The sequence below is a fragment of the Bison bison genome, unplaced genomic scaffold, assembly GCF_000754665.1.
Source record: "Bison bison bison isolate TAMUID 2011002044 unplaced genomic scaffold, Bison_UMD1.0 scf7180017864485, whole genome shotgun sequence".
NCBI lineage: Eukaryota > Metazoa > Chordata > Mammalia > Artiodactyla > Bovidae > Bison > Bison bison.
The window spans coordinates 522,483-536,143 of record NW_011495045.1 but is presented as its reverse complement, the minus strand read 5'-3'; the positions used below and the strand labels follow the sequence as shown (position 1 = coordinate 536,143).

The 13,661-nt window shown below is 38.5% G+C and overlaps 1 protein-coding gene across 3 annotated transcripts in view; it reads right to left on the bottom strand.

Moving 5' to 3' along the window:
- The window catches only part of ELMOD1 (ELMO/CED-12 domain containing 1), an 86,590-nt gene that overhangs the window by 72,477 nt on the left and 452 nt on the right, over positions 1-13,661 (bottom strand). The gene's annotated exons all lie outside the window — the stretch shown is intronic.

Sequence of the window (13,661 nt, the reverse complement as noted above, 5' to 3'; positions counted from 1 at the left end):
TGTTTTCTATAGAAAGCAAAAAGAATTACTTTATTTTTTAAATCTAGCTTTGTTTTAAAGAGGCACACCTGTTAATATATTAATTACTGTTAACTAGAAAATTACATAAAAGACAGGAACAAATCATAATTGGTATGCAATGTACGATACTCTGAGACACTACTGGTGAGAAATGTCCTTTGAATTGTTTTTCCATAAGTGATGCTGAGTTAATCTACTCCTTTGTAGCCAAAACAGCATTTCTGAAGTGGCTGGCCATGGCCTAAGCTCAGGGAAAATTTGAATTTACTTTTTGTTTGCACGGCACTCTAACAAAATAGTAGCCTTGATAGACTTCTCAAGTATTTTATACACCAGCCTGCTGACTTTAACTTGATGAAGCTTCAGTTCAGTTCAGTTGCTCAGTCATGTCCAAGTCTTTGCAACCCCATGAACCACAGCACACCAGGCCTCCCTGTCCATCACCAACTCCCGGAGTCCACCCAAACCCATGTCCATCGAGTCGGTGATGCCATTCAACCATCTCATCCTCTGTCGTCCCCTTCTCCTCCTGCCCTCAATCTTTCCCAGCACCAGGGTCTTTTCAAATGAGTCAGCTCTTCACATCAGGTGGCCAAAGTATTGGAGTTTCAGCTTCAACATCAATCCTTCCAATGAACACCCAGGACTGATCTCCTTTAGGATGGACTGGTTGGATCTCCTTGCAGTCCAAGGGACTCTCAAGAGTCTCCTCCAATACCACAGTTCAGAAGCATCAATTCTTCGGCGCTCAGCTTTCTTTATAGTCCAACTCTCACATCCATACATGACTACTGGGAAAAACCATAGCCTTGACTAGACGGACCTTTGTTGACAAAGTAGTCTCTGCTTTTGAATAAGCTGTCTAGGTTGGTCATAACTTTCCTTCCAAGGAGTAAGAGTCTTTTAATTTCATGGCTGCAATCACCATCTGCAGTATGATGAAACATAAAACATATTCTCTGACTCAAACATTTTTATTCAGTTTAAACCAGGTTGTTGTTTAGTTGCTAAGTCATGTCTGACTCTTTGAGACCCCATGGACTGTAGCTCACAAGGCTCTTCTGTCCATGGGATTCTCTAGGCAAGAATACTTGAAGTGGGTTGCCATTTCCTTCTCCAGGTAAATCAGGTTAATTAAGTCTATAATATGTTATAGGGTGATCACATATGACTAACTCACGTCCTTCTTAGCCTCCCAACTCTATACTGCATAGTCTCTCTGAGCTCTGGTTCCCTTCCCCTATCATAGTCATCATAGTCATTCCATTCACATTCTCACCTATACACAGGGTTCAAGACTACTTCCTTATACTACAAAGATCACTCTGATCATAAACATCTCAGGAATGATAAACATTTATCTATACATAGACTAAGTGAGTATATAAATGTTTGGTTGAAGGCAGAGCATGGCCTAATCCAAGCTCTATTTTCTTATCTTTGTTTGATATGGTTTAATGTGATGCTACTTCTTGAAAGGTCTGCTTTTGGCTTCCATGTTTCCATGTTCTCCTGATTTTCTGTCTATCTCACACTCTTCCTCTGCCTGCCCTTTAAGTATAGGTGTTCCCCAATGTTCCTATTCTTCTGCTATACCTTTCCTAAGTGACCTTGTGTGGCCTCAAACAAATTCAATAAATGATTTATCCAAGGACAGACAGCCAATTGGTAAGAAGAGACCTCAGTTCTTAATTCTAGTCAATAAATATCATTATGCACTCATTACATTCACTAGAGACTCAAAATAAGTAAAACAGTCTTTGCCCACACTGCCTTTTCTGAAGTCAATATAGAAGCTCTGAGCTTTTTCAGTCTCTTCTTTCACTTTCATCAAGAGACTCTAGTTCCTCTTTGCTTTCTGCCACTAGGGTGGTGTCAACTGCATGTCTGAAGTTATTGATATTTCTCCCAGCAATCTTGACTCCAGCTTGAGCTTCATCCAGCCTGGCATTTCGAATGATGTACTTTGCATAGAAGTTAAATAAGCAGAGTGTTATATAGCCCTGACGTACTCCTTTGCCAATCTGGAATCAGTCTGTTGTTCCATGTCGAGTTCTAACTGTTGCTTCTTGACCTGCATACACATTTCTCAGGAGGCAGGTAAGGTCATCTGGTAGTCCCATCTTTTGAAGAATTTTCCAGTTTGTTGTGATCCACACAGTTAAAGGCTTTGGTGTAAACAATAAAGCAGAAGTAGATGTTTTTCTGGAATTCTCTTGCTTTCTCTATCACCCAGCGGAAGTGTGATAGTTTGAACATTCTTTGGCAGTGCCTTTCTTTGGGACTGGAATGAAAACTGACCTTTTCCAGTCCTGTGGCCACTGCTGACTTTTCCAAATTTGCTGGCATATTGAGTGCAGCACTTTCACAGCATCATCTTTTAGGATTTGAAATAGCTCAGCTGGAATTTCATCACCTCTACTAGTTTTGTTTGTAGTGATGCTTTCTAAGGCCCACTTGACTTCACATTCCAGGATGTCTGGCTCCAGGTGAGTGATCACACCATTGTGGTTATCTGGGTCATTAAGATCTTTTTATACAGTTCTTCTGTGTATTTTTGTCATCTAAATATGTTTATAGACTTCCATCTAAACACAACAAATAAAACACATGTAATCCAACACATAATCCAACTAACACCAACCTAGACAGCATATTAAAAAGCAGAGACATTACTTAGCCAACAAAGGTCCGTCTAGTCAAAGCTATGGTTTTTCCAGTGGTCATGTATGGATGTGAGAGTTGGACTATAAAGCAAGCTAAGCACTGAAGAATTGATGTTTTTGAACTGTGGTGCTGGAGAAGACTCTTGAGAGTCCCTTGGACTGCAAGGAGGTCAAACCAGTCAGTCCTAAAGGAAATCAGTCCTGAATATTCATTGGAAGGACTGATGCTGAAGCTGAAACTCCAATACTTTGGCCACCTGATGCACAGAACTGACTCATTGGAAAAGACCTTGATGCTGGGAAAGACAGAAGGTAGGAGAAGGGGACAACAGAGGATGAGAGGGTTGGATGGCATCACTGACTCAATGGACATGAGTTTGAGCAAGCTTCCCAAGTTGGTGATGGACAGGGAAGCATTGTGTGTTGCAGTCCATGGGGTCTCAAGGAGTCGGACACAACTGAGCGACTGAACTGAATTCAACTAACGTAAATAAATCAAAAAGCATAAATCCATAAGGCTAAGGGCAACAGGAGTGCACATGAGATGTCAGCAGAATCTGGAAGCTGAAAGATAAGCAAATGGCAATGTACTTCACCTATCTGACTAAACCTACAGTGAGGGAAGTAAACCCAAAGGCAATACAATTCAGAGTACAGAATCTCAGTCATGTTCAGGAGTTAGGGATGCCAAACTCCTCTAAAAATGGGAATGCAGAATGAATCAACACAACTTGATTGAAAGTTTTCATAAGGATAAGTTAGGGCCTAGATCTCCTCCCTACCTAAAGAGAATAGGCATAACGCCTCTCCATTCCATCAGAAGAGGTGAGATTAACTTTTGAAGGGGATGAGTTAAATAGGTTCTGAACTTCTAGAAACAAGAAATGAGGCTGAGCTCTATACTGAATACTAGGAAGTTAAACAAAAGTCTACATGATAAATGTGAGATTTATCCAGCCTTCTTCTCCCATTCAGCTCCCAGAACAGTGGCAGACAGATCACTAGTCCTCAGATTTACCCTTCAGAAAACCATCCAAAGCAAGATACATGTGAAACTCTCTTAGGTGAAAACAGAGATAATGGGAGAAGTGAGGAAAGAGAAAAGAATGCATATAAGGGAAAGATGTTAGGTATGAAAGTTAAATCTTCACTTCTATAGTAGAAAATCAGTAGATATCATATTTTTAAATATTGAGAAATAGCAATATTAGCGTATTATTTAAAAGTAAGGTGGAATACACCAGAAGAATAAGCTAAAAGAATTAAAGTGAGTATACCTGAGAAACACATGTGGAATGGAAAAGGACTGGGCAACAGGCCTATTTTACATTATAATACTGTATAATTATATGACGTTTTAAATGATATATATTACTTTGATTAAAGACAAAAATTTTTTTTTTAAGGTGACATACATAGGGTGGTGTTTCCAGCCTCCTGAGGTCCAATGGCCTTAAACTCGGTGAACCCATACTTTAAAAAAACAAAAAAGAAGAAACTAAGGTTCAAGGAACTAGTCAGTTGCTTACATCAAATAGATAGATTCAAAAAGCCCAAGTTACTTTAGAATAGTATGCCACCAGACCACACGCTGTAGGTTGTTTGTTGAATTTGACACAAATTAAAATGTATTGAAAATATTTAATGGGAAAGTGGAAGAGTTTGAGCTGACAAATGTTGACACAGTTCAAGTCATTTGATATAATAACTAGGAATCCTCCTCTTGGGGCCCAAAATAATAACAGAATAGATATGACATTTCTGAAGATTGCTTTGGAAATGGCAAGAACAGCAGTATATTCTTTAAACACATCTTCAACTAGAGAACATATTCAAAACAAAGTTGCAGAGTGGGAAATCAAGATATATATTACTGCAGGATTATAATATGACCTACTAGCATCATATAAATGTCTTACAAATAAATCAGTGGACACTGAAGTATTCTTCAGATGGTTTTCTTTTTAAAAACCTCCCCCAAAAGGTAGCTTAAAACCTAATTAAAATAAACACACAATTTGTTTATTTAAAAAGGTGCTACAAACTATAAATTTTATTTCTAGGAAAGCAGAAAAACAATATTTTGAGTATGTGTTTTAGAGATATACACTGAAATATTTACAAATGGTATGGTATGATGTCTGAGATTTGCTTCAAAATAAAATTGGGTGGATAGAGAGTAGGGGCTAAAAATCGAACAGCATTTATCATGAATTGATAATTGTTGAATACTAGGATCCATTATGTTATTCTGTTGACTTCTGTACAAATAGAAAAGTCGTCAAAAATAAATGTGCCATCCACAAACTGAGAATCACTGTAAGTATACAGGCACATTTTAAAGTCAAATAAAGTTAAAATGATTAGTACCTAAATTTGTTCATAACATAAATCTACTACTATTCTTTAACAGCTTTGGGAGACTACTAGAACAACGAAACAGAATTTGGTGTTTAACTCACAACATTTCCATGACCGACCTAATTATCTTAAGTTCTCTTTAAATCTACTCTAGAGCCCCCACTATGCTGTTACGTACCATCATTTTTTAGTAATTACTTACAGAGCCTTTTTTCTTAATGGTAAAAATGTAGTAGTATATATTCAATGACATCTTAGACTTGGTGAAATATGTTAGATGGGTTGAGGAGAAAAAGGTGGCAATTAAAACATGACACACTTGTTTTCTAATTTTTCTAATGTGTTCTAATTTCATAAATGTTAAGATGAAGAAAACAATTTGACTCTTAGCATTGATGACACATATATTTTTCCCCCAAAGCATTCTTTCTCACCCCAACCTTTCATCCCTACACTAAATAAATCTTGAGAGTCAGAAATTCAAAGAATATCTGCCTTTATCAAAGTTTGACAGTGGCATCCCTACCTTCTCCTACTTGTCCTCATACCACTAATTTGAAAATACCAGTTTTGCTTGCCTCTCCTACCAAATGCCAAGCAAGGTGCCTTGTTAAAGAAATACTCAGAAAATGAATAAATATTTCCTCTTGAGCCTTTCAGAGTACTTTGTACTCAGTAGGCACCAGTGACTGACTAAGATGCCAGTGTAAGCATGAACTTGTTTGCCTCATACCAGTCAGGGTTTCTTATTATGACAAGGAATGGAAACTAGCTCTGCCTATTTAAGCAGAAAATGAATTTGAAGGTAATCTACAGAATCTCCAGGAGGGCTAGAGAACTGGGTTTAGAGGTTGCTGCTGCTGCTAAGTCACTTCAGTCGTGTCCAGTGAAACGTAGACAAAAATAATGCTTAAAATGCCAACATAGAGCCAGTCTGATAAAGACACCTTTACTTCCATTATCAGGTCCAGAATCAATAGCTGGCTCCACTGACCCCTCCCTAGGACTGGTCAAGAGTATTGCCAAAAAAATATGTGCTTCTGGGGCAGACTCTGGATCCATGTCTCTGATGAATCCACGTCTTTTCTCACGCAAGGATGCCTGGGAGAAAAAGCATCTGGCACTTTTAGCTGCTATGGTGAGAAGTGGCCTCTGTCTCATAATGTGAGACAGCCCCCTCAACACAGGAAAGGGGTTCAGACAGCAGTGTTCAAGAGTAAAGATGGGTGTCCATTCTATATAAACAAATACCTTTGAAAGCCAAAACACACTGCAGACAGAGTACACTAGAATACACTGAGTGAATACATGTCTGCCTTTCATCTTTGTCTACTTTGTACCATTTTATTTTAGAACCTGAACATGATCCTTTGTGGCTACTCTGTGGCTATTCAAAGAACATATTATTTTATCTAAGAATTTCAAGTCTGATCTTAACTAGGTGAACCCACTGGTGGTCACAAAGTAGAAGCACTTAAGTGATGATTGGTTAATTATCTAAGGAATAATCTTTAAGTAGAAAAGAATGAGGAGAGATATTTATTATTAATCAAGGAAAGGATGTACAATAGTTATGTGCTACATAAATGTTACTAAGTTAATTAGATGTTGGCAGGTTCATAATAAATGCCTAAGAACTCAATGTAAAATGCATAATCAGATTTAGGAGGTGCTTTTAAGGTCATATGAGCCAACATCCTACCCAGGCTCACAAGAGTCAGGCATTCCCTTACTACACTTCCTGATAGATGGCCCAAAATGCATCACTTTCAGTACAGTGAGTTAATAGTGTCTGTTTTTGATCTTTTTAATATGGACTCTATTGGACTCTAATGGACTCTAATATGCAACCAAAGAAAGCATTAATTTCTTCTGTACTGTTGGTTAATACTCAAGTGAACTAACTTTTACAACTCAAACTGTTGTTAAAGAAGGACTTCTACTCCCTGACCTTAGCAACTAATCTTAGAAACTAAATGAAACCAACTCTTTCTGCACATAATTTTAGTTTCAGCTCTTGCTCTGGGCTAAGGGATATTAAGTGTAACCCTGATTGTCATTCAAATTCACTAGTTCTTGGAGCTTTGCATTATCAACAAACCTGATATATATATAGTCTATCTCTGTATGCATGTGCTCAATCACTCAGTTGCATCTGACTCTTGGCAACCCTCTGGACTGTAGCCTGCCAGGCTCCTCTGTCCATGGGATTTTCCCAGCAAGAATACTGGAGTGGATTGCCAATTCCTCCTCCAGAGGATCTTCCTAACCTAGGGATCCAGCCTACGTCTTTCCAGCATCTCCTACATTGATAGGGGAGTTCTTCACCATTGAGCCACCTGGGAAGCCCAAGTATATCTGAGGCATTGATAAAACTGTAGAAATGTCAGGGTCAAGGGAAGAGATCTGAAGCAGGCCAACAGGAACAAGCTTCTATGTGGCTTTCACACTTAGAAACATTCTTTGGTTCCAGCTGATGAATCCAGCTATTAGATCTCATCCCAGATCTCATTTTTTCATTTCATCTACAAAGATTACTCAAGAGTCTAGTTGACAGATATATTCCAGAAGGTTGGTACAGATGTAAAAATTTGATGAGTCTGGCTCTATTTTAAATATTTTATGTTATCTACAATTTAAGGGAATAATAGAAGAAATACTTGATACAAAACATCAAAAACTATAATCCAATCTTTCTGTTTTATGTCTTGATTTTCATGTACTAGTTCACATATTGGGCTACATACAGATCATACATGAGACAGAATATGAAAACCAAATTTCTATGCCAGATATTTTAATGTAAGCTTTCAAAGTTTTAAGTTATGTATTTAGGTGGTCCTATGAAGGGTGAATATATATTTACAACTGTTATGATTAATGATGTGCATAATATATATTAATTAAAATAGCTTTGATAAATGTTTACCATTTTAAAGAATATATGATAAAACTTCTCAATTAAAAACAACTGTTTTAAGATTTTTGCTAATCTAAATGGATTCTAAGACCAAAGAAAATTTGAAATTAAAATATAACTGTTCTACCAGAATATAGAATCTTCAGAAAATTTGGCTTTCAAATACTGAAGGGCACAGCATCTTGATTCTTCTTCTGAAGCAAAAGGAAGAAATATACTTGTATAGTTAATTCATGTCAGAGACTGATTCACACTTAAAATATTTATAATGCCAAACTGTAATGTAAAAAAAAAAAATAGGGAACAGAGTTTATGTTATCATTGATGACATTTGCTAAACCAAAAAGCAGCCGTGGTATAAATAAGTTATTAGTTTCACCATGAATGAAAGCTTCTAAACATATGGTAGCTTTACTTATACAAGGGAAAAAGGACTGAGAGTTATATCAGCTGAAATAAGACCTTATACCACACATTCTAATTAACAAAGTCCCAATCCCAATAATTAAAATGGAAACTACATTTAAAAGTTATGTAAAGACTTTTGAATCTGTAGTCATTAGCTTGTTTGAAACTGATTTTAAGGGGGCTTAATGAGCTCTCCTTGGAAAAGACAATGGCAACCTACTCCAGTACTCTTGCCTGGAAAATCCCATGGACGGAGGAGCCTAGTAGGCTGCAGTCCATGAGGTCGCTAAGAGTCGGACATGACTGAGCAACTTCACTTTCACTTTTCACTTTCATGCATTGGAGAAGGAAATGGCAACCCACTCCAGTGTTCTTGCCTGGAGAATCCCAGGGACGAGGGAGTCTGGTGGGCTGCCGTCTATGTGGTAGCATAGAGTCAAACACTACTGAAGCGACTTAGCAGCAGCAGCAGCAATGAGCTCTCCTTAAACATTTACCACAATCATCTGATTTATATTTAAAAAAAGCAAAAGATCAAACATAGCAAATTCTGAATTATTCTGGTGGCATCAAAAACATTACAGATTGTACACAGACAATATAGAAATTGTCTAATTACATTGAGATTGAAGTTATCAGAACACAGTTAATGTTTATTTTATAGACAAAGATGATTGGAGTTGACACAATATTCTCTTTCGAAATGTGTATATCTTTCATTTTTCAGCACAGAAACTGATGTTAAATAAGACTTGCTCATGGTCAGCATAAATGAACTGGAGGGCTAAAAGTTCCTGGGATGCAAAAACAAACTGTCTTCAGAGTCTCTAAATTCAGACTATTTACTGAAGACTTAGAATGTGAACTGAGCACACAATTTCAGTTAAGGCTTTTTCTGGGTGACAGTTCGCATAAGCTGTCTTTAGAGATCACTGAAGTAAGGCTTTCTTTAATAAGTCATATCACTTTAATAAGTGAAACCCTGCTGAAAATAGAAACTGTAGTCTAATTGCTTTGAGATTTTGGCAACTTCAAGATGTCTTTGATCACTCTTTTTCTCATGTACTATCAGAATTATAAGGCAGGATGTGTTTGCCAGACACTACAAAGAAGAACAATATAAATACTTGAAATAGAGTGTTTTCTGTTCTATTTTTAAGGAATAATCATTTCATAAGGAAAAACCTGAATTAACTGCTTCACTATGCATTTTAACATAGAGTAATTTTGTGATTTAAAAAACTTACTGTAATTTAAAGTTTATATTTTATATGCTTATTTACTGTAATATAAAGTAGAAATTTAACCATACATATGGATACTCAGGGCTTCCCTGGTAGCTCAGCTAGTAAAGAATCCACCTGCAATGCAAGAGACCCAGTTCGATTCCTGGGTCAGGAAGATCCCCTGAAGGAAGGGGTAGGCTATCCACTCTAGCATTCTTGGGCCCGGTGGCTCAGACGGTAAAGAATCTGCTTGTAATGCGGGAGACCTGGGTTCAATCCCTGGCTTGGGAAGATCCCCTGCAGGAGGGCATGGCAACCCACTCCAGCATTTTTGCCTGGAGAATCCCCATGGACAGAGGAGCCTGGCAGGCTGCAGTCCATGGGGTCCCAAATAGTTGGACACGACTGAACTACCAAGCATAGCACAGCACTGCATGGATATTCAATTATATGAAGCTTTTCTGAAGATGGTCCCTAGAGATAACTATATCTGTAAACAGACATGAAATCTAGGATGGCACTCTACCATCATTTGCTTGAGACTGGCAAACAGGAACCTTCAGAAAAAGGAGATTTTCTGTTCTCTATTTGGACCATAGTGGTTTGATCTTCAACTTCCCTGGAAAATTCCTATAATGATCAATAGTGAAAGTACCCACTGGGTCTTCAAAGACATAAATATAAGTGGTGTGTTCTTGGAATTAATTACATTTGAAATATTCTGAGTAGGTATTTTCTAGTACTATAAGCATATGGCCATTTTCATATAGTTCTATTTCTGTAAAATCTACATTTTTTTCCATTATCAGAATCTGCTTCCTTAAAGATAGCTGGACTAAATCAGAAAATGATTGCAATTTAGTATCTTTTCCTATTTGAAGCAACAGACTTGCTAAAGCCAAAACATCTGCTTATCTTATTTCAGGAATTTGGGCAAAATCAACCAAATATTGATCAGCATCACAAATATCAAATTTAAATATCATCTTTTACATAAAAATAACAAAACTTTAAAATGCTATATACCAGATTTGTTTGATGATGATATTTTTTACCTGAGGAAACTAGGAAGGTAGCAGAACTGTGAAGAAGCCCTTTAAGTATTAGTCAAAAAGCAAAACGAACTATTTTTTTAATGCAGTGAGATACATTCACCCAAGTACCGTTTACCAATCCTTGGACTTGTCCCTTTTCAGCTCCCTTTTCCATTCCCATCACCAACTATGTAATGTCCTTTAGCGTTCCCTTTTCATTTTCCTCATTCTCAGCAGGCTTCTTTGTCCTCTGACTGAGGCCATCAACCTCTAGCTCCACTCCATTAGGTATAAAGGCATGAATTTCTTTATTCCTTACCTCCCAGGGTAAGATCTCTCTCATTCAAGGTCAGACCTGTCAAAACTGCTCATCATTTTTGACTAGAGTGCTAAGCAGAATTCAGTGGCTTTCCCAGGCTCCTCGAGTGGACCCTGGAAGTCTCATATCTTATGATACAGAGCTCTTCCTCTACCCTCACTTCCCTTACTCATCTTTGTATCTTTTGGCACCTCTCACTAAATCTAGCAAGCAGAGATGTGTTGAACGATTCACTTTTTTAAAGTATTTAAAATTTTTTTTAATTGGAATATAACTGCTTTACAATGTTGTGTTAGTTTCTGCTGTACAACAAGGTGAATCCAAATGCGTATGCATCTCACTTTTAAGCATGAGTTATTTTCAATAGCTTGAACCAGAACTGGACTTGTCCCAGATTGTCTGTAGAAAAGCATATGATTTCTGCTCCACTTTCAATTTTCAAAACACAATGACCCCAAAAAGAGGACCAAAATATTTCCAGTGACTATAGAGTTGCCAGATAAAATACAGGCAGCTCAGTCAAAACTGAATTTCAGATGAACAACAAATAAAACAATTTTTAGTATACCTCAAATTGTGCATGGGATATACTTGTACTAAAAACAATTATTCATTGTTATCTGAAATTCAAATTTAACTCATGAGCAGCTTATATTTTTATTTGCCAAATCTGACAGCTTTACCAGTGACTCTTTAAAAATTCTCACAGGACTCAAAGAATGCTTCTTTAGAGCACCTGGAGGCTTGTATCTGAGCTCTGCAAACTTCTCAACTGGCCATATTTTATGTCTGTTAATGATACTGGGTTACTTTCTGAGCAAGTCAGTAACATACTTTAGGAAATGCTGTTTCTTATACAAAATTTTTACTTATTTTGTTAATTTCATAGAATTCACTTCTAATACCATCTATCAATAATTTCAGCACAGAGAATACTGTAATGTTGCCCCAGATTTCTTGGAAAGCTGATATTCAGAGTCATTATCAATACTATTTCTGAATTAAGTCCTTGCATTTATGTATTAATAATGAAAAATTTTTTGAAATTTTAAGTTTGAAAACACAATATGAGAAATATATGTCTTTCATTCGGGGATTCCTTTTCTTCATCAAGCACAGTGAGACATACTGTCCTCACTAACAGGCTGGGGAGAAGCAGCCCGGGAGGCGGAGGTGGAGCCTGTGATGTAACTGCAGTGGGTCTTTGCTAGAAAAGTCTTCTCTAAATGAGAAATACTGTACACCGAATTGTTTAGCTTCAATGTGCATGGTCTTACAATAGAAGAGACTTGTCTCTTTCAGCATAATGTAAATCTTAGAGGCTTGAAATCTTGGTCAACAGAGGAATTCCTCACAAGTTGTTTAGAGACATACTAAGAGTCTCACTAAGGGAGGAAAAAGCAGGTTTCTTCAGCAAAGGAGTACCACTGTAGCGCATTAATGGTGTGTGTGTTATAGTGGAAGTTATAACCCAAAGTGTGAGGAAAGATGCCCTACAGCTTGTTCCAATCCTGAAAGTTTCCTACATTACTGTGTTGTTTCCTTATTCTTGACAGTGATTATGGAAAAGACCTTCATTTCTTATTCCCACGGAAGAATTTAGGAGAGAGAAATGTCTCCCAGTTGTAGAGGGATACAAATTTTGCCTTTCTTAAAATTTCAACTAGATCTCAGATTCAACTTCTAGGGAGACAATGACTAATTCTGTGTAACTACTTGGTGTCTTAAGATGATAATGAATTAAGACGTTTATTCCAACATAAGCATATTACCTGCTTTCCACCATATTGGAAGCTCCGGTTTGTCAAGCTCCAGGCTCAACACGCACACTGCAGAGATGCAGAACAACGCTTGGATATCTGCCCAAGACTGGTCTCTCCGAACGACAGACTCAAATTTACGGTACCAATCTAAAGCTCACCGTGGGGTTGGCAGTATCTTTTTCCTATTTGGTATAGGAAAGGGATGAGATCTGGCAAACTGAGGCACGGGGCTTCTACCTGCCTGTGCGGAGCATAAAGGCTGACAAACATATTCATTAAACTTGATCTGAAGCAACCGAGCCTACGAGGTCGTTCCTGAAATATTTATAAGGTGTGTTACCGGACTCGCCACTTACAGGTGGGGAGGAAACACGGTGAATAGAAGCACCCACACTTGAGGGGCGGGGGCGGGGACGGGGTGGGAGGGGGCGGCGAAAGGCACTCACAATCTCACAGCTCACCACCACACTTAACTGTTTTGCTTTTAATAGCTCTGTCAGCCGTCGCTCCCCAGTCGCCTGTTCAATTCTACCTGCCTAGGAAAGAGATGTTCTCTTAAGTGAGGGGTTTCCTGGCAGTAGGAGGCACCGAGCGTCAGCTCCTAAGACAGGTCCCCGGGTTCCGGGCGCTGATGACCCTCCAGCTCTGCGGCCCGCCAACCCGAAGTCCTGCACTGCCCCTAGGGCCTCAGGCCGTGGGGCAGGGGGCCCCGAGACCCCGACGGGCCACTCGCCCTGCCCGGCCGCCCTTGTCTCCGCTCCTATTTTGGTCTCTGCCGACCATGCCTCCTCAAAAGCCTTCGGCGTTCGGTCAATAGGTGATTAGCGCCCCAGCCAAGATGTAAATAGCTTCTCCCGCCTACCTGCATCCCCCAGGTGCTAATTTGGGGTGGCAAGATGAGGGGACAGATGACGGTCCTCAATGACCACGAAGCCCCTGCACC